Source organism: Acomys minous (genome assembly GCF_964271855.1).
Source record: "Acomys minous genome assembly, chromosome: 14".
NCBI classification, from domain to species: domain Eukaryota; kingdom Metazoa; phylum Chordata; class Mammalia; order Rodentia; family Muridae; genus Acomys; species Acomys minous.
In genome coordinates, this window is record NC_140496.1 from 295619 (window position 1) to 317551 (window position 21933).

Consider the following 21933-nt stretch of genomic DNA (forward strand, 5'->3'; position numbering starts at 1 on the left):
ATATTGTGGTCACAGAAAATGGTGGAGAGTCCATGATTACTATAAAGAGTTGCACATAGCTTTAAGTCTTTGTATTAGGTACTTTTCTGTCACTATGACAAAATAGTTTGACCCAAAGCAAGTTAAAGAAGACATTTTATATTGGCTGACAATTCCAGAGACAAAGTCCACAATGACAGGGAAGACACGCATGGTGGCAGGTGGAGGAAGATCATGCCTTAGCCACACACATGGAGCAGAGAGTGTGACTGGGAAGCAGAGCGAAGCTATAAACCCTAAACCCTGGCTCCAGTGGCAAGCTTCCCCCAACAAGGCTGCATCTCCTAAAGATTCCATAGCTTCTCCAACCAGCATCATGAGTAGAGGACTAATGTTGAAATACATGAGCCTATGGAAGGCTATTTCTCCTCCAAAGCACTACAGTCTTACTGTAAACGCATGCTAACTTTGGGCAAGTAAGACTTGAGTCACCATTTTAACAGAAAGCAAGAAAGGATTGAGTCATAAACTTGTTTGAGGTAATGTTTTACCAGAACATTTATACACTAAACAAAACAATGAGAAAGCTCTAGACTTGGGGCTGGAGGCATTGCTCACTGGTACATGTTTGCTGTGCAAACATGCAGACCTGAAAGCAGTGCTCAGAAGCCATGTAAAAGCAAGGTATGGCTGCAAAAATCTGTGTCCCAGCGTTGTAGGGGATGGTGGAGTCAGGGGAGCCCTGGGACTTGACAGCAGCTCTCTTAGTGAGTGTATAAACTCAGGGGTTAGTGAGAGACCCTGTCTCCAAAGCAATATAAAGAGTGATCAAGGAAGACTGATAATGTCATCTCTGGTCTTCACGTACACATGTGCACACATTCCACACGAACACATCTGAATGCATGTGTGTACACCTCATGTGTGTGCACACACAACTAGAATTTTCTGCTGACCTTTATAGTAAGTAAGCAAGCTTTGTTTCAAGCAATGATGCATGTGTTTTGTCTTGTTTTTTAACCTCGTCAACTGTTGTAGGATGTTTTGGTTTAACTTCCAAATACTTTATTAATGGTAGCTTATCTCATGGATCTTTTAATGACTTGGCCACAGAACAAAATTAAACTTCCTGAATTTGATTTCTCTAAAACATATCTAGCAAATGTGATTGCCCTTTCTGTCAAATACGCCCTCGATGCTTTATGCGTCTGGAGTGATTTTTTTCCCCTATCTCATTATGGTTGTCACAAGACTCTTGACATTCTCTAAATCATCTTTCCCTGAGTACAAGAGGTCCACGAGGAAGTCAAGATCGATGATAGACTTCATCTCTCTTGAATTTTAATGCAAATGTCTGTTCCCCTAATCAAACAAAGGTTAAAAAAGGAAATCAAATTAGCTTATTACAAAAGCCAGCATAACTGAACTGACAAGAAAAATGCTTCCTGAATAAAAAGTCTTTAATCAATATCTTAAATAGAAATGTCACCAGGAGGAAGAGCTCATAGTGGTCAGGTCCAATCTGCAAATCAATGTAGTCTTTTAAGTAAATATTTGACCACAACAGCCTAATGCTCTGGGCAGCTGCTCAGAGGCCCTTCTCTTGGTCCTTTTATTCTCTAAGGCAGGATCTCATGTAGCCTAGGCTGGTTTCAAACTTGTTATGTAACCAAAGATGTCTTTTAGCTTATTTTAGTTAAAATTTATTTTTATTTTATCTTATGTGTGTGAGTGTTTTATTGCATGCATGTCTGTGCACCATATCCGTGCCTGGTGCGGGAGAAGGCCAGATGAGGTCATCAGATTCCTTGCTACTGCAGTTACAGATGCTCATGAGCTGCCATGTTGGTGCTGAGAATGGAACCTCTGCCCTTTAGAAGAGCAGTCCAGTGCTCTTCACCACTGAGCCATCTCTCCAGCACCAACCTTGAGCTTCTGATCCTCATATCTTCACCTCCAGAGTGCTGGGATTACAGGCTTGCACCAGCACATGGAGTTTGTGTGGTGATGGGAAGGGAACCTAGGGCTTTGTGCATGCTAAAGAAGTGCCCTATTAACTGAGCCACAGTCACAACCCCAAGAGAGTTTCTTTCCTTATCGGAAAAGAAAGAAGTATCACTGTGTAAGTGTCATGTCCAGGGTATCACTTCATGTGAGAGAGACCTCAAGACTGGGCTATTTCACTGTGGAATCATTGGGTGTTAAATACTGGGAGGTTCTGTTCAGTGCCTTGTCTTGGAATTCAGTTCTCTGTGCAAGTCTGCTGTTCAGAGCAGAGTTGGAAAACAGCTGCTTATTAAAGGTAGATACAGAAATGATGCTTCTTGTTCTGAACTTAAATAGGCTCTCTGAAATTATTTAATCAGAGAATATACAAGCCAGGTATAGTGGCCGAAACCTGTAATCTCAGTCCTTGGGAAGTGGAGGGAAGAGGCTGGGAGATTTAAGGTCATCCTCAGCAACACAGTTAGTTCAAGACTAGCTTTGAGATTCTATCTCAGAAAAAAAATGCACTATAGCTTAAACTTTGGGAAAGTTTTAGTACCAAGTTTGCTAAAATGCAGTCATGTGACAGACGGCTTTTTAGAAATAAACGCCATGTTATGGAGTTCTATTAGTGGCACCTTCTTTCTATGTGGCAGCTGTCATGCGTACTGGGAGGACATTTTTACTGCTATGCTATGGACACAAGATAGAACCTTCTATTCACAGGTTTCTGACATTGAGCAAGACAGCTGATCTTCCATACTATAACGCAGAGAGATGGTTTGTCTGTCTACCAATCAAAAGGCTTCTTTGGAGGACTTAAGGATACTCATATGTGGCGGGGTGTGTGTGTGAGTATATGTACAAATGAGTGTATAGACCAGTGGCAGATGTTCATTGTCTTTCTCAATTGCTCCTTGTTTTTTTTTTTAACATTTATTTTTCTTTTGATTTATGTGTATCTCTATGTGTGTGTGTATGCATGTGAGTTCAGGTGCCTGCGGAAGCCAGAAGAGGGCACCAGATCCCCTAGATCTGAGATACAAATGGTTGTGAGACATCCCATCCCAAGTGCTGGGATCCAAATTCAGGCCCTCTTCAAGAACAAGTGATCTTAATATCTGAGCCATCTCTCTAAGCCCAGATAGTTTTTATTTTTTGAGACAAGGTCTGTCACTGAACCTGGAGCTCACTGATTTCTAGAGTGACTGTCTAGTGAGCTTAGGGACCCTCCTGTCTCTGCCTCTCCATCACTGAGATTACAGGCATGTAGGACTGTGCCTGTCTGTCTGTGTGTAGCACCTGGTCTTTCTCTACCTTGACAAACACAGTCAATGGACTTGCAGACTTGTAGTTCTCCCTTCCCTTGGGGGGTCATTGGCCACGAGCTATGTGCTAAAGTAAGCTTTTCCTCCTTCATGATGATGACCTCTGGTATGTTGTTAGCAATCAAAGCTGACTAACTTACTGTTCTTTGCAGTACAGAATTTCCACATGCCCTCCATTGCAGTGAGGCAAGAACAGAGGTGTTCTGTGAAGTTTACAAGGTCCTTGTCCCAAGGGGATCCTTTAAGGCCCTTGGGGGATGCTCTACAGTGGAACTAAGGTCAGAATGGCTTTCTGAGTGGTGTGACAAATTCAAGGGCACACAGGAAATACAGCCCCCTCCCCCTACCCCCCAGAGAGGGTCTTTCTTTGTAGACTAGACTGGCTTGAAACTCACAGAGATCTGGCTGCCTCTGCCTCTCTGTTGCCTGGATTAACTCATGCTGGTATTAAAGGCGTGCATCATCACTGCCCTGGCATACCTTTTTATATTAAATTTAAAAGTTAAGATAATAGATCTCAAATAATGTAGAGGGATTTTAATCCAGTAACAAGGCTGCTCTGGCAAGGGTCATGTCCAAAGACCTTCTAGGTAGGTCTGTTTGATCTGGCTGGATGCAGACACACCACACACCTTAAATCTCTCTGGCTGGGATACAGACATGCCTTTAGTGCATACCTTTAACCCCAAACAATGACATCTAATAAGGGGCAGAGTAAGTGACAAATCAGAGAAATATTTGACAGAGTGATTCAGAGATAGAATGCCCAACGCTCATGAGAACAGACAGGAAAGAGGCTATTTAAGAGCAGCATAGAGAGGGTTCAGTTCATGGAGTCGTCAGCTGGGTTCTTGCAGTTTGCTGCAGTTCAGTCAGTTCACTGAGCACAGTGCAGAGTGCGTTCAGAGAGTTGGATTCCATTCAGTCAGTTGAGTGCAGTGCAGCTGAATTGAGCAGTTACTTGGGAGTGAGCTCAGTGGAGTTCAGCTTGGTGCAGTTCAGTTCCAGCAGATCAGGGGCAATTTTCCAAGCAGAGCACTCCAGCGAGAAGCCAAATTGAATCAGTCAGTTTGGAGAGGAATTTGAGCCAGAACAGCTGAGCTGAACCAGTCAGACAGAATTCAGAAAGAGCTAGAAAAAGGGTGAGCTTATTCAGCAGTAAGTCTCAGAGATGACAATTACATCTGGTGATAAAAGACACTTTTACATTATAGTATATATACATATATACATATATATTATTCAGTGCCCTCTTCTAATCTCTTACTGTTCCCTTTCCATTCTGCAAATATTCACTGCCCTTCCCTCTGTTCTCATGTCATATGTATTCCATAACCTTCTCACTCTCCCTCCCTTCTCTTTCCATTTACACACACACACACACACACACACACACACACACACACACACACACACACACACACACTGTCTTAGTGTTCTTATTGCTGTGAAAAAAAAAAAGGCCAAAACAAAAAGCAAGTTGGGGCAGAAAGGGTTTATTTGGCTTACAGGTCCACATCACTATTCCTGCCGAGGAAAGTCAGGACAGGAACTCAAGCAGGACAGGATCCTGGAGTCAGAAGTTGAAGTAGAAGCAGTGGAGGGAAGTTACTTACTGGCTTGCTCCCCAAGGCTTGCTCAGCCTGCTTTCTTCTAGAACCCAGGACCACAGAGATGGCACTACCACAATGGGCTGGACCCTCCCCCATCAATCACTAATTAAGAAGATGCCCTTCAGGCTTGCCTATAGCTGGTTTTCTGGGATTAATGGCATGTCACTCTGTGTAGCTCTGGCTGTCCTGGAACTCACTTTGTAGACCAGGCTGGCCTTGAACTAACAGAGATCTCCAGTGCTGGGATTAAAGGCATGTGCTACCACACCCAGCCATCTTTCCCATTTTCAAGAACTGCTGCTGACCTTTCATGTAAGCAGGGCACATTTGGGTTGAAGGTTTTATAGGTGGGTTGGTGTCCCTCTTCTTCCACTGAAAGTCACACCTGGCTGCAGGAGGTGGCAACTTCAGCTGGGATCACCTCATTTACTCTGGGAGTCTCCCCTGTCCCAGAGATGCTCCCCCACAGATTTCCTGGTCTCTTTCCTGGTCCTCCCCTCCCCTCGCCACATCTAATCCCAGCCCCGTTATCTTTCCCGCTCTCCCACACAGCTCCCTCCCTCCATCTACTTCAGATGTCTATTTTATTTCCTCTTCTGAGTGAGATTCAAACATCCTCCCTTGGGCCCTCCTTGGATTCTTTGGGTCTGTGGATTTTAGCGCAGTTATCCAGTACATTATTGTAAAAGGAACTTTTATTCACCTGTTTCAGTTGTTGTTTTGGAGGCTCACTGCCTCTGTCTGCTAACCTAGGACTAGTCCTGGAAGCTTCTAGCCTCTGTATCATCTAACCTAGGCCTACAATGTTTTCAGCCTCTGAGACTTACTGCTTAATAAGATCACCCTTTCTTGTTCTTTCTGAGCTCACAACTGGTTGGTTCAACTCAGCTGTTCTGGCTTAAACTCCTCTCCCAACTAATTTATTCAATCTGACTTTTCTCTCTGCCTCTGACTTGCTCTGCTTGGCCTCAAACTAACTCCAGCAATCTGCTCTAATCCTCTGGCTCCTTCTGTCTTCACCCGTGTCTGGCTTGTTCTCTCATTCAACCTCTCTCTGTAAAACTCTCCCAGCAAAACCTCCTCATCTCTTTTCATTCTCTGTGTTGCCCCTTAAGCAGCTTCTCTTTCCTCTCTCTTTCTAAGAAAGTTGGGCATATTCTATTCTGTGATGTCTTCTCTCATTTGTCATCATTTCTGCTACTCAGTAGACATTATTTTCAAACATGGGTTCTTCCTCCTACAAACTAACTTTACCTTCATTGTTTGTGATTAAAGGCATGTGCCACCATGCCTGGAACCAAGCTTTTCTTTACATGATACTTGCTCTATACCAGGCTGGCCTTGAACTCAGAGTTGCTTGCCTCTGTTTCCTAGATTAAAGGCATGTTTGTATTCCAGTATGATTACACAGACCTAGAAGGTCTTTGGATGTGATCTGTTGCCACCACAGCCATGTTTTGAATTAAAGTTCTTCTATACATTATGGCTAATGTCCATTTTTAAGTGAGTTCATACCATGTGTGTCTTTCTGGGTCTGAGTTACCTCACTCAGAGGATCTTTTCTAGTTTTATTCATTTGCCTGCAAATTGCATGATGTCTTTGTTTTTAATCGCTAAGTAGTATTCCATTGTGTAAATGTACCACAGTTTCTTTATCCACTCCTCAGTTGAGGGACATCTAGGTTATTTCAAGTTTCTGCCTATTATGAATAAGGCTACAATGAGTATAGTTGAACAAGTTGTTGTAACTTACTTAAAACTGTAGCTCCTCTGTTAATACTTGCTTTTGTCTTTAGGATAACAGAAACCATTTTGTTTTTAAGTCTCTATTTTGATCATGAGGTGAGGTAAGGTTTAGGTTCTTGGGCTCTACCAAACTTGAATAACATTTTACTTACAATTAAATACTTGTTGAATGTTCTGCTTGAATTACTGATATATGCTCTATTTAAACAAAATCCACAATACCCTGCTATGTTCCCTTCTCCTGGAACAGTGGGGAACTGGAAAGTCCCTAAGCCTATATCCTAGCCAATCAACTTAGAATGCATTGTCTAGCTACATGGATACAATGTACTCAGAACAAAATCAATTCTTCTTGTGTTTAGCCAGTCAAAAATGATGTAACACTGCCTTCCCTTTGCTTCTCAACCTGGTTACTTGGTTGTTACCTGATTATGATTTTTCTTATTAACACCCTGACTTAGAAATAGGCCACTATCCCAGTCTGGCTCCTGAGCCTGGATTGTGCCCCTGACTATGGCCAGTCTTGGGGTGTTGCATTCAGTAAACCATCCATATCTGACTGAGATTGGTGTCTGAGTGGCTTATGTGACACAACAAAGTGTCTTTGTGGTATGATGGAGCATCTTTTGTGTACATGCCCAGGAGTGGTAGAGATAAAGCTGGAGCAGAGCAATGGCAAGCCAGTGACTGACCCAACTTGAGACCCATGAGAGAGAGCCAACCTGACACTATTAATAGACTCTGCTATACTTGCAGACAGGAGCCAGCATAACTGTCTTCTGAGAGCTTCATTCAGCAGCTCATGGAAACAGATTCAGAGACCCACAGCCAAACAGTAGGATGAGCTTGGGGAGTTGTGTGAAAGAGTGGAAGGAAGGATTGAGGGAGCTGGAGAGGTCAAGGACACCACAAGAAGACCTACGGAGTAAAGTAACCTGGGCCCAAAGGGGGAGGGTCACAGAGACTGAGCCACCAACAAAAGAGCTTGTAAAGGCTGAACCTAGACCCCTTCCTACACATATGTAACAGATGTGCAGCATGGCCATCACATGGGTCCCCTAATAATGGGAGTAGGGGCTATCTCTGACTCTGTTGCCTGCCTTTGGATCCCTCTCTCCTAGCTGAGCTGCCTTGTCTGGCCTCAGTGGGATAGGATGCACTTGAGGTGCTGGGGTGGGTTGGTACCCCTTAGGGGACCCCTTTCTCTGAGAAGGAGAGGGAGGAATGGGGGAAGGGGGTCATGAGGACAGGACTGGGCCTGGGATTAGGCTGTAGAGTGATTTTAAAAAAGAATCAACGCGCGCACACACACACACACACACACACACACACACACACACACACCAAACAAGCAAACAAACAAAAAACAAACCCCAAACACAAAAACAACAACAAAAAATTGCTGTTGAACTTGAGCCTGAAGGCTCTTACACACGCCTGATATTCTTGCCTGAATTCTTCCTGAGACCACTGACTTCCATCCTTCAGACTGTTTCTTCTATGTCCTGACTAAAAAGAACTTTTGTTGTTGTTGTTGTGGTGGTGGTGGTGGTGGTGGTGGTGGTGGTGTGTGTGTGTGTGTGTGTGTGTGAACATGGGTGTATGTAGAAGCAGAAGCAATAGGATAACTTTGAGCATTGGTCCTCAGGCGCTATCCAGCTTGCTTTTTCAGTCAGGGTTTCTCACTAGCCTGGAGTTCATTATTACCCAGCACTGGGATTACATGTGTGTGCTACCACACTGAGCTTCTTTACATGGGTTCTGGTGCTAGAACTCATGTCCTCATGCCTGTAAGGCAAGCACTGTTTATACTGGGCCAGTTCCCAAGGCTAAAACGTTTGACTTTTTTTTTTTAACAGGGTCAATTTGGTCTGGTACTCCTGGTGTTGTAGAAGATGGCCTTGAGTTTCTTTTTGTTGTTGTTGGACCCCCCTTTCCCCAAGACAAGGTTTTTCTGTGTAGCCTTGGCTGTCCTGGACTCACTTTGTAGACCAGGCCAGCCTTGAACTCACAGCGATCCACCTGCCTCTGCCTCCTGAGTGCTGAGATTAAAGCCATATAATACCATTCTTTGCTTTATTTTGAATTTCTAACTCTCCTGCCTCCACTCCCCTTTCTGAGTCCCGGGTTAATCTATACCCCATTTTATGCGGTCTCATGCATAGCAATGAAGACTCCTTTACAGCTTGGAAAAACTGTTAGTGGTGGTTGTGCCATTTCATTCAGCAGGGGGAAATAAATGTTTCCTTCTTTTTTTAATCAGCAAATGATTCTCGAAATATATCTTTCTGACTGCAGATCATTAAACATTGTCAAGGAATTACAAACAGTGACTCTCTGGCATTGGCTTTCACCACAAGCTCCTGGCCCAGCCATGATTTACTTCACAGGCCTGGCCCCACCTGCCGTGGAAGAGTAGTGGCTCCCTCTGCCCACAGGCTCTGCTTCCTTTCCCTCTTCAGTCTTGTCCTCCATTGCTTACCAGTAGCTGGTGTTTGGCTGAGCATCCTGCATGCCTCCTGGTGCTCCCACCTTGTGTTCCTTGGCAGCTGGTGTCTAGAAACGTGACCAGGCAGGCACCAGCAGAAGCATGCTTCTTGCTTCCTGAGCTGTGACTCAAACGTAAAGCCAATTCTGCGGATCAAACATAATTTAAGACTGAACTCAGAGTGAAGGAGCAATTTGATTTGGTGAATAAAAATGCTGACTGGATGGGATTCCAAGCATTGCCCCCTTGCTTTTATCTCTTTCTGTCTCTCATCTGTGCCCTACACCTCCCCCACCCCGCTGCCCCCCTACACACACACACACACACACACACACACACACACACACACACAGAGGAGCCAATGAAGGTTGAGAGATTACAAATCATGACACTCATATGGAGGTCAGAAGACAGCTTTGTAGGGTTGGTTCTCTTCTGTCACCTTCACATACATCCTGGGACTTGAACTCTTGGATGTCAAGTGCCTTTGCTCAAGGAGTCATCTTGCTTGCCATGTTCTCCTTTGATGCTTTGTGTTAAAAGTCAGAATGCAGGGGGATTTACATTTTAAAAGTAAGCCCTCTGGCCTGGAGATGAAGCCCAGTTTGCAGAGTGCTTGCCTAGCATGCACAAAGCCCTGGGTTCCATCCCCAGCACCACAGTCTGCTCAGGGTATCAATGCCTTTCTGCCCCAGCTTTCAGGGGGAGAATTGTCAGATCTGGATTCACATAAAACCTGTGTTCATAGCTGGGTAGTGGCATATGCATTTAATCCCAGCACTCAGGAAGCAGAGGCAGGCAGATCTCTGATTTAGAGGCCAGCCTGGTCTACAGAGAAAGTTCCAGGATAGCCAGGGCTACACAGAGAAACCCTGTCTTGAAAAACCAAAACCAAACCCACCTCAAACAAAACAGAAAAGCCTGAGAAGGGACACCATTGGGAGGTGGGGACTCTCTGGGACGAGCTGGAGAGCCAAGAAGGGGTAGGCTCCTGGGAGGACGTGGGGGTGACTCTGGTTGAGGGTCCTAGTATCAGGGGATATGGAGACTGAAGTGGCCACGTCCTATACCCAGGATAGACTTCCAGTGGAGGGAGGGGGACACTAACCCACCCACAAAACCTTCAACCCAAAATTTACACTGCCAACAAGGTGTACAGGGATAAAGATGGAACAGAGACTGAGGGAAGGGCCAGTCAATGATTGAGAGCCACCCGATGGGAGAGAGCCAACCCCTGACGATATTAACTATACTCTACTATGCTTGCAGACAGGAGACTAGCGTAACTGTCCTCTGAGGGGCTCCACTCAGCAGCAGATCGAAACAGATGCGGAGATCCACAGCCAAACATTAGGCTGACTCAGGAGAGCCTTGTGGAAGAGTTGGGAGAAGGAGAGAGGGAACTTGAGGGGGCAGTAACTCCACAAGACCAACAGAGTCAGCTAACCGAGAACCGTGGGGGCTCACAGGGTCTGAACCACCAACCAAAAAGCATGCATTGACTGGACCAAGCCCCCCTATACATGTGTAGCAGATGGGCAGCTTGGTCTTCATGAGGGTCCCCTAGCAAAAAGAGCAGGGGCTATCTCTGACATGGACTCTGTTGCCTGCTTTTGGCTGACTTTCCCCTGGCTGGGCTGCCTTGTTGGGCCTCAGTAGAAGAGGATGCACTTAGTCCTGATGCAACTTGAAGTGCTGGGGCGCACTGTTGTTGTTGGGGTCCCCCTTTCTAAAGGGGTAGAGGGTGGGAGGGTGGGGCAGGGAGAATAGGAGGGAGCGGGCTTCAATAGGGATGTAAAAATGAATAAATAAAAACAAAACATTTTTTTCCAAGCCAAGGGTGACAATGCATACTCATAGCCCCAGGACTCAGGAGATAGAAGTTCAAGATCACCCTTAACTACACAGGAAGTCTGAGGCTAATTAAGGTTATGTAGGGGAAAAAGTAGAAAAGCAAACCCTTACATCTGTGGTTTCTCACTGGGCAAGAAGGTGCTATGCTGCCCTGCTGGCCAGAGAAAGGCACCGGATGCCCTACAGCCCAATTTGAACTGTCACCCACGTGTTCTGCAGTAGGTACTAGAGAGAGCCAGCTCTGTGGGTGGACTCCACCCTTCCACAGCCTGAGGGAAGTGGCTTGGAGGCTCTGCAGGACACCAGATTAGAATGCTGGTACAAAGACCTCGCTCTCGTCATGTCTTTATTTTTAACACCATAGGAGCCGAAACTCTAGAAGAGGCAGCTGTGTGCCAAGTTCACCAAACCCTTTACCAAAAGCGACCTCTGTTCTAGGATAAGAAATACTCAGGTAAGAAACACAGATCCTGTCTAATGTTAACTTGCAATCTAGATTTCCTACAATTCCAGAGTAGGGCTATGTGGGCTATATTTTCTGAAGAGACAGAGCTAAGAAGCACTGGTACAGGAAAGCATCTCCTGGAAAACGCTCTAAGCAACAAGTGGCAACACGCTGTCATTATTGTTGTCCTCCTCATCCTCATCGTTGTCATCAATCATTTATTAGTTAGCAATGAAATTTTTTAAAATTTTTATATTTTTCTTTTCTTTTCTGTTTTTGGTATTTTGAGGTAGAGTCTCATGTATTCCAGGCTGGCTATGTAGTAGAGCTGGTGCCGGGTGTGGTGGCGTATGCCTTTAATCCCAGCACTCAGGAGGCAGAGGCCAGCCTGGTGTATAAAGCAAGTCCAGGACAGCCAAGGCTACACAGAGAAACCCTGGCCTTGAAGTCTGGATCCTCTTACTTCCCCCTCCCAAGTGCTGTGATTTCAGGCTGCGCCTCCATGGCTAGGGGTAATTCTGATTTTTCTTTCACTCCTTTCTACCTTTCCTCCCTTTCCCTTTTCTTATTTTTTATGGTGCTGGGATATTTATTCTACAAATAATGAGTTGCTATTATTGATAAGTAGGCATACTCATTATTTAATCAGAATGAATCAGGTAGACCTAAGATAATATGCTAAAATATGACATTATCATCCACAGATATGTATAATTATGTGCCAGTTAATTTGTTTGTTTGTTTGATTGATTGGTTTGGTTTTTGCGACAGGGTTTCTCTGTGTAGCCTTGACTGTCCTAGACTTGCTTTATAGACCAGGCTGGCCTCAAATTCAGACATCTACCTGCTTCTGCCTCCCTAAGTGCTGAGATTTAAGGGGCCACCACCGCCCAGCATTTTTTTTTTTTTGAGACAGGGTTTCTCTGTGTAGCATTGGCTGTTCTAGACTCTCTTTGTACACCAGGCTGGCCTTGAACTCACAGAGATCCACCTGTTTCTGCCTCCCAGAGTGCTAGGATTACAAGTCTGCACCACCTTGCCTGGCTTGTGCCAGTTAAATTTTTAAAGAAAGAAGTTCTTTAAATTACCTTTTAAATTTCATCTAAGTATGCATTTTTCTGAGATTTATTTTTATTGTTTTTAAGTATGTATATATGTGTATATCTATGTGTGGGTACGTACTTGTGTGTGCAGGCAGAATTCAGAGATGTTGGATTCCCTAGATCTGGAATTACAAGCAGTTGTAAACCAGCTGACTGCTGGAAGATGCTCTTGTGCACTGCGTATTCAAATGCTGATTTCTGTACCCAGAGACCTGGTTGTAGTACAAACCTTGGCATTATCATTATTATGAAGCATCTCCTGTTTTGGTATGATTGGCTTAATAAAGAGCTAAACAGCCAATAGCTGGGCAGGAGAGGATAAGGCAGGACTTTCAATGCCAGTGAGAGGGTACCAGGTGGGGCAGAGAGAGGCAGAGTTGCCATGAGGACACAGATGAAGAAGGAAAACCCAGGAAGAGACTGAGATGGCAGGTAATGGCCACATGGCAGGGATAGTTGGGATAGAATAGCTCAGTATCTGCCCAGCTTTAGTGCCTGAAGCCTTTTTTGGTTTTTCGAGACAGGCCTTCTCTGTTTTGGGTTGGCTGTGTTGGACTCACTCTGTAGACCAGGCTGGCTTCAATGCCACAGTGATTCTCCTGCCTCTGCCTCCCTGAGTGCTGGAATTACAAGTGTGTGCCACCATACCCAGCTGTGCTTAAAGCTTTTAGTAAATATGATAGGCCTCTGTGTCATTATCCGGGAGCTAGGGCAGGCATGGAAAACTGTACTTTTACACCTGATATGTAGAAGTACCGTGCTGAGAACTGAACTCAGGTCCTCTGCAACAGCAGTATGAGTTGCTAACTGCTGAGCCATCTTTCTAACTCCATTGCTGTCATTAGCATTGTTGTTGTTATTGAGCATCATGTAACCCAAGGTGGCTTCGTACTTGATTTGCTGTCAAAGCAGGACTTGAACTTCTGATCCTTCTGCTTCCAGACCCCAAGTTCTGGGATTGCAGACATACAGGCACACCACAATGCCCAGCTTTCAAATAGTCATCTCAATGTAGAACATTACATCGCTCAGGACAAGGGACCCCTCTGAGCACCAGGAAGGACAGTGGAGTGCTGTCTCCCAGAACAGTTGTCAGTCTGTGAAATGGTGAATACATTTTTCAAACTCTTCATTGTACACAGAAACTTAAAAAATGAGAGAAAACTTTACTTGTGATATGTGTATGTGTGTGTGTGTGCGTGTGCATGCATGTGTGATGTTTGTGAGTATGGTTGGGTGTACTCATGCTATCATGGGTGTAGAAGCCAGAAGACATGCTTATGATTTACTAGTCAGGATCCTCTAGAGTCACAGAACTTATGGAAAGACTCTCTCTCTCACGCTCTCTGATATACATACACACACGCATACATACATTACAGACAAACATACATATATTCATACATACATATAATCTATTGGAATGACTTACAGGCTTCAGTCTAACCAATACAACAATGGCCACCTGTGAATAGAAAGTTCAAGAATATAGTAGTTTCTCAGTCACACAAGGCTGGGTGTCTCAGCTGCTCTTCTGTATAAGCTGGAATCCAAGAAATGGATGTGCTGACAAAGTGAGGGCAGTCGGGCAAAGGCTGAACGAGCCCTTCCTTCTTCCATTGTCCTTATGTACGTATGCTTCCAGCAGATGGTTTGGCCCAGATTAAAGGTTGTGCCTCAAGATCTGGATCAACAACATGTTGTCTTCCTGCCTCAAGACCCAGGTCATGGGTGTGCTCTCCACACCTTTGCTTCTTCCCTTTCAACCCCTAACACTAGATAGGAAAGAAAAAAGTATAGAGGCAGAGGGGGTGCCATTATCATTAGACTACTTCCTGCTGATTGGGGGTGTCCAGTTCCCTGTCACACACTCACAGAAACTATCTGCAGCTGGGAAAACCACACCCCTGACAGAGTAGGAGGCAAATCATAGTCAGCTGCTGTGAAGCAGCCCAATATCTCCACACCTGGGATTAAAATGAAAATATATTCTGATAATATTGCTGTGTCTTTTTAAAAATTTTTTTAAATTTTTTTTTTTATTTTTTGGTTTTTTGAGACAGGGTTTCTCTGTGTAGCCTTGGCTGTCCTAGACTCACTTTGTAGACCAGGCTGGCCTCGAACTTACAGCGATTCGCCTGCCTCAGCCTCCTGAGTGCTGAGATTAAAGGCTTGCGCCACCACCGCCCGGCTGCTGTGTCTTTTAAAGAAACCAAAATTCTCACTTCAAAAATCTTCTTTTCATTGGCCTGATCAACTGGGAATGCAGAGGAAATGGGTTCTGTATCTACTTTGTTTTTGCATCCCTTTTTACTACTGGGTACCACCAAAGCCAGCAAGTGACACCTGAAGACTCAGGGCTGGGGGCCAGAGGCTATTGCAGTAGCCACCAGTAGCCACTTCTTCAGAATTAAAACATTCCCTCCTGGAGGGAGCTCCTAAAACTGGGGGAACCCCTGAAACATAAAGGGTTTAATAAGCCCTGGAAGTTACAAGATTAATAGGCCCCTACCCAAGGCTACAAGGCCAACGACAATGGCCTGGGAGAGGAGACTCACTTGCACAAGCTTCAGAGATGCAGCCTTTGTGAAACATCACCAATGCTTTGACGCAGTTGCCTTTGAGCTATCCATCATGCCTCTGTAAGCTAAGGAGCCCAGCAGACCACTAAGCTAGACTTTTGTCCATCTTCAGTGCTTTGTGAATAGGTGCTCGGCCCCAGGAAATGTCACCCACAGGAGCAGAAATACCACATCAAGAAACCCACAGCTATTTTGTAACCAGCCCAAGACTTCCCTCGGTCTATATACAGACTTAAAAGCTGCCCAGGAAGGGTTGTGGACTCATCTTTGGTGACCTAGGATTTGACAACAGAACAAAACAAAAAGCCCCTGAGACTTCAACCTAGAAGTTGGTCTGAACTGAAGTGTGAGATCTCTGGGAGTTCATCTCCTCTAAGTTTCTATATTCTTAAGTTTATGCCTGGAAGAGCAGCCACTACACACTGAGCCTACAAAGCTGAGAGCCTGCAGGGGCAGAGAAGGAAGGGCTAGCAACACTTTGTCATCAGAATTCCAGGAACTGAAAAATACATGCTTGGCTAAAGGTGACCATAAACAGCCGCTGAACGCTGCACATTAGTCATGAGTGTGGTGACCTAGTACACTGCACAGCGATAGGCTGTGTGTTTTCATTATTTGGGATGTGGAAGACCTGAGCAGAGTTCTAGGAACTCCTATCATAGGGCCCTGCTTAATCAGCAATCCTTTCGGCTTCACAAATAGGGGGTGACATTCCTGAGTTCCTGGGTCTGATTGTAGACCTGTCCACTCCACTGTCATTCTTTTGTTTGTTTGTTTGTTTTCTTTTTTTTTTCCAGACAGAGTTATTTTTGTAGCCTTGGCTGTCCTGGACTTCCTGTATAGATCAGGCTGGCCTCGAACTCACAGAGATCAACCTGCCTCTGCCTCCCGAGTGCTGGGATTAAAGATGCTGGCCACCACACCCGGCTCCACTGTTATTCTTTTCAGTTAAAAAAAATTAAGGAAAAGACTAACATGGATAGTCTCGTGCATGTATGGAAAGGTAGGGTGTCCTGTCACTACACTTCTCTCCTGTGTTTTATTTTTGTGGAGATGTAGTTTAAGGATAATAACCTTGTTATTGCTCTGGGAACATGGAAGGTTGGAGAAGAGCAACAGCAAAAATGGGGTCTTGGGGTGAATTTGACTGTAAATATTTCAGTTGGCCTGAATGATGCTTAACATAATTAGATAAAAATTAGGCATCACGGTGCACATCTTGATATTAGTATATGGGTGGAGGCAGGATCTGTAGCTAAGGATAAGACCTTGCTTTTAAAACAAACAAACAAAACAAGACTGATCATGGTGGCTTGGGCTTATAATCCTAGCATTTAGGAGGTAGAGGCAGGAGAATTAGAAATTCAGGTCAGCTGTAAGAGCATTGGCTGGAGCTTTGTGTTTGCTTGCTGCCTTTTAACTACCACGAAACCTTGCCTTCTTGATTGGCTGACTAAAAGGCCTCCACCTGGGTGGGGCAGATGGAGGAAGAAGATGAGGACCTTGGGAGAGAGAAGGAGAAGTATTGGAGGAGGAAGGAAGAAAGGATCAACAGTGGGTTACCATGGAGAAGGGACATGGTCGGATCAGCATGGATGGAGGAAAGCGGCCAAGAATAAGTGAGTGTTTATGGAATTATGGATGGGAGGTCGCCCAGATAGAAATGATTAAAACAGATGGCATGGGATAGAGGCTGGGAAATAGTGGAAGGTAGCTTAGGAGGTAATATCTGCCTTGCCCCAGGTGAAATGAGGCTATTCTAAAATCTATCAGGCATCTGTGTCTTTATTGATTGTGAAATTGGGTTAATAATACCACCATAATAACTATAAGCCTAATAATTAGCATTTTAGGCCATAGTTTTAAATTAACAACAACTCAGCTACATAGCAAGTTCCAGACTGGGTGACATGAGACACCGTCTCAACACAATGCAACAACAACAGAAGGAAAAAAGATTTAGGCATCTTTGGTGGTCTCATATAAAAATCTAGATTTTGAGGTAGCTTTATAAACAAAAAACCAGAAAGTCTGGCTACAGGAGGTCCAGATTCTTTTTTGTTTGTTTGTTTTGTTTTGTTTTCAAGACAGGGTTTCTCTGTGTAGCCCTGGCTGTCCTGGACTCACTTTGTAGACCAGGCTGGCCTTGAACTCACAGAGACCAGCCTGCCTCTGCCTCCCTGAGTGCTGGGATTACCACACTGTGCCCAGCTTTCTTTTGTTTTCTTTGAGACAGGGTCTCACCAGGCAGCCCTGATTGGCCTACAGAGACCCACCTGCCTCTGCTTCCTGAGTGCTGAGATTAAAGCTGTGCATGACCACACCCTGTTCTACCTTCTGTTTTGAGTCCGGATCTCTAACCAGCCTAGAATTAGCTGATTCAGCCAGGTTGGCCAGGTTGTGAGCCCAGAAAATGTCTTGTATCCACTGTCCACTGCTGGGATTGCAAGTGTGCACCACCTTGCCTATTTTTTTTTTTTTTTTGCACAGGTTCTGGGGATTAAAGTCATTTTGTGATGTCTGGTTCTGATCCCCAAGTCCTGTACCTTTTATTTTACAAGACTATAAGGAGTCTGCGAATCCCTTAGACACTTTAGGGGTCCAGAGATAAGGTGCTTTCTAGATAGTGTGGATGGAACTCATGCAACCAACAGGACTTCTGAACAGAGCAAGCTTAGATATGGATGTCAGAGGAGGCACTGGCCTACTAACATAAAGATGAAGAAAGGCAGACAAGAGTCAGAGATACTTGTAGCCTTTCAAAGCCAGAAAGGGAAAAGAGAGACTTTTTTTTCGGGCCCTTAGAGAGAACTTAGTTGTTTTTTTCTTTTTTTCCCCTCTTTTTTCTTTTTCATTTTCTTCTTGTTCTGGACTTCCACAGGTAGAAGATGATAAATCTGGCTGTTCAGAGTTGTACAGCTTGTTGCTACTGGCAACAGCAACAGGCATATTGGAAAGGACCCCTTACCTAAAAAACATGGTCACTGGCCATTGGCCTGCTTTACTCTCATACTGTCTATGCTCTGGGATCTAAGCACATTTGCCTGAGTCTTGAGCAGGTAGGGTCCATGGAGGCCCCCAGTACTGACTGGGAAGGTTTGGAGTTTTTGAGGTGCCCAGTACCTGACACCACAGATGTTAACTGAGGGGACAAATGTTTTCAATGTTGTCTAAAATGTTCCCCCATTTTGCTGGCACCTTCTTAAGGGTATGTGACTTGTTCAGAAATACAACCTTTGGTTGACAAATGTGTCAAGCTTTCAGGTAGATTTAATCAATGAACACCACTCTTTTATTTTCCCCCAGACCAAGATTTCATATTGCATTTCCTTCCATTAGCATTGATATAAAGCAGCAATTGGTAGCCAGCCACACTGACAGACCCTCCTGGGTACAATCCAGGAGGACTTTAAATCACTTATCCCCAGTATGATTCATAGAGTGCAGAGAGCGGGCAGTCATGGAGTATTGTATAAAGTTGAAATAACACAAGTCTCTACCTTCACTGACATGACCCAGCTTCTTTAACTAGAGGAACTGTGCCTGCCTCTCAGCATCCTAAATCATGGCCCCAGAATAACGTGTCCTTACTACATTGAAGGCGACAGTAGGATGACCTGAGTGTGGGGATGGATTGGGCACCAGTGTTGATTTTGGGAGATAAGCCCTGTGTGCTTCAGGGCTGGGAATTTACTCCCTCTGGTATGGCTCCTTCCTCACTAGTGTCTCCCTTTGAAGGGAGGGACCACACAAAAACATATCAGAGCCTCTTGTCTTGATCAACTATTAAAGGTCAGGCTGGCACAAGGAGTACTTAGACTGTTAGGCTTCCCTTCCTGCTCTGCAGGGAACAGAGTAGACGTTGTAACTCATGGGATGTTTTTGTTTGTTTGTTTTGTCAAGTTTTATCCTTTCCCAAGGATAAAGTTGTCTCACTTCATTTTCTGATGATCTGGCTGGATACCTGAGGCTGGTAACTTCTAAAGGGCTTTCCTCCCTCACTATTCCCAAGCCTGGGAAGTCCGTGACATCTGCTTGTGGGTGGAGGCCTGGTGTGAAGGCAGGAGTGTTACACAGCAGAAAAAGCCAGTGTGCAAGCTTGGGTCTTTCCTCTTTGTATAAAGCCACCAGGACCATCCTGGTGCCCTACCTTCATGATGTCATCTAACTCTTACCACTTCCATGTGGACCTGCCTTCAAAAGCCGTTAGCATAGAACTCCTGGGTTGTTGTTTGAAGCATGTAAACTTTGGGGAGAAACATTTAAATCAAAGTATCTGTTAATTTGGTGTTACACACACACACACACACACACACACACACACACACACACCTTTTATGGAAGATAAACAAGATTAACAGGAAGTGAACATGGGAAAAAAACCATAGAGAGTGAGAAGATAGATGACGGCTAGAGAGACGCACAGGAAGTAGGAACATTGAGTTGAAGGTTATTTAAGATAGCATGGAGAAGGAGAAGGACTTTTCCTTCTGGGATGTGAGCTGAGTAGGAAAGGCTTTTTTTTGTCTGGGACACTGGCTGAGTAGGAAGGTCAGCGGGGTGCTTTCTCTGCCTCTGAGCTAGCAGGCTTTCACCCCAGCATCTGGTTCTTGAGCCTTCACTGGGAATATCAAACGTTTGGATTTTCTTTCTTTATAATAGTAGGCTTTGTACAAAAGAACCATTGTAAAGGAAAACACTCAGAGTGAGATTGGCTAATAGTTGGAGTGACTATTGTGCCAGCCCATGCCTTAAGTTTTGTTGTTGTTGTTTATTTGTTTTCTTTTTTGAGACAGGGTCTCATGTAGCTCAGGCTGGCTTTCAACTCTTGATCTTCCTACCTTCCCAAGGGCAAAGATTATAGAGTTGGACCGCCAACCCTCAGTTGTATGTTTAAGAAGACAGCTTCCTGAGGGTGTTTTCCTATCTAGGTGATTGACAGGCCTACTTAGACTCATTCTTAGGAGAGGGAATAGCACAGTAAAGTGTTACTTATCAGTAATCCCACTGCTTACCTAGCAATCTTAGGGCAGTTTAGAAAGTATGTCTCTACAATGGTAGAAGGTTAGACCTAGATCCCATTTTTTTACTCATGACCCTGCAGTACTCAGTTTCTGCTTGTACAGGATGTTGATGAGGGAGGAGCCCACCATTGATGTCCTTTAATCCTGCTGATATCTGGGTTGCTACCTAACACAGCCTTAGGTCACAGAGCTCTACCTGATCAACTTGAGTGAGGACTCAGAGCTTCGGGTGCATACACAGCCTCCTACTAACCCAAGAAGAGAATAAACCTACTGCTTCTGAACCCCTGAGATCAATAGGGCTGTGAGTTTCTATTGTCTTAAGGCACTAGGCTTCTGGCAAATGCTGTTTCTTTGTTTACTAGTTTGCAGAAAATGACAAGACTTCAGCACATGTACTGAACTCCAAGTCCCAAGGAGTTTGTTGTTGTTGTTGTTGTTTGCCAATGTGGATAAAGGAAAATGGCCAGTTGACAGACAGTATCAGAGAAGAGTCCACTTTCCACTGGAGACTGCTGAGTTAAATTATAACTGTTAGATTTCAGCTGCAACTCCCAAACAACTAGAACATCCATGCTCACCTACGGTAAGGATATTAGTTTTAATATCTTTGTCTCTTTGTAGCTACTGGGTTGTTGGAGTGCAACCCTGGGGTATAATTATTAAGCACTTTTATTTTTGTCTGACTTGCTCCTTTAGTCCACTAATTAGTTTCTTGCTTCTAGATGACCACGGTCACCTTCAGGTAATGAAAGGTCTTCTAACCACCAATTAGTGTATTTAATTCAGAATGCTAGCCAAAAACATTTAGCTCTGTTCAAGGTTATACCTACATTTCTTTGCCAACTGCTATAGCTGTTTTTTTAAAAAATAGTATCTCATGTATTATATGTTGCATTGAATTTATCACTGTGTATCAAGGATGACCTTGAACTTGCTCCTACCTCCACCCATCAATTGCTGGGATTGCATCAGTATATAGCCATCTCTAGTTTATGTGGTACTGTGGGGCAGTGGCGGGGGGGGGGGGGGAGGCGTGGAATCCAGGGCTCTGTGCACAAGGACAGCACTCTATCAACTGAGTTCCCCCTCAACCTCTTCTGTAAATGTAGGGAGACTTAATTTCCCCCCAGCTGTACTTTGATTCATTAGCTACTTCCTACACTTGCTCTTAGCTATTGTAAGGCCAGAGGGAAGATGAAAGGAAAGGAATATTCCCAGATTCTCTTTCTGTGGGTGAAACATCCTCAGGAGAGAAGGTGCTTCTGAGAACCTTTGAGTAACTACGTGAGCCAGCTGTGAATCCTACCATGTCAGTCCAAAAAGCTAGGCCGGGTCAGAATGGCTGGACCACTTTCTTCCTTCTTTCCCCAGTCAGTGCATCTGTATTCCTGTCTCATCTTGTATGCTCCCTTCCTTCTCTCCCCCTTTGGTAGATGCTTCCTCATCTTTGGCCTTCAATAGAAGGTTCTTTTTTATGCTCCTTTTATTTCCCAGTCCTCATGCTCCTGGGTTGTTTTCCACGGGCGTTGTGCTGGCTGATATGATGTTAACTTGATATCAGAGAGGAGGGAGCTTCAACTGAGAAAATGTCTCTATAAGATCACACTGTAGCCAGGTGTGGAGGTGCAGGACTGTAATCCCAGCACTCGGGAGGCAGAGGCAGGCAGACGGCTGTGAGTTCGAGGCCAGCCTGGTCTACAAAGAGAGTCCAGGACAGCCATGGCTACACAGAGGAACTTTGTCTTGAAGAAAAAAAAATCCTGCTGTAAGGCATTTTTGTTT

General features: G+C 44.6%; 1 long non-coding RNA gene across 1 annotated transcript in view; it reads left to right on the forward strand.

The window, feature by feature from the left end:
• Positions 1–21933, forward strand: part of LOC311582864 — an 82898-nt gene that overhangs the window by 50842 nt on the left and 10123 nt on the right. Inside the window, exons 3-4 of the long non-coding RNA XR_014774286.1 lie at positions 11359–11448; positions 20514–20734. This is a non-coding gene — a long non-coding RNA (uncharacterized lncRNA). The remainder of the gene's footprint in view (positions 1–11358; positions 11449–20513; positions 20735–21933) is intronic.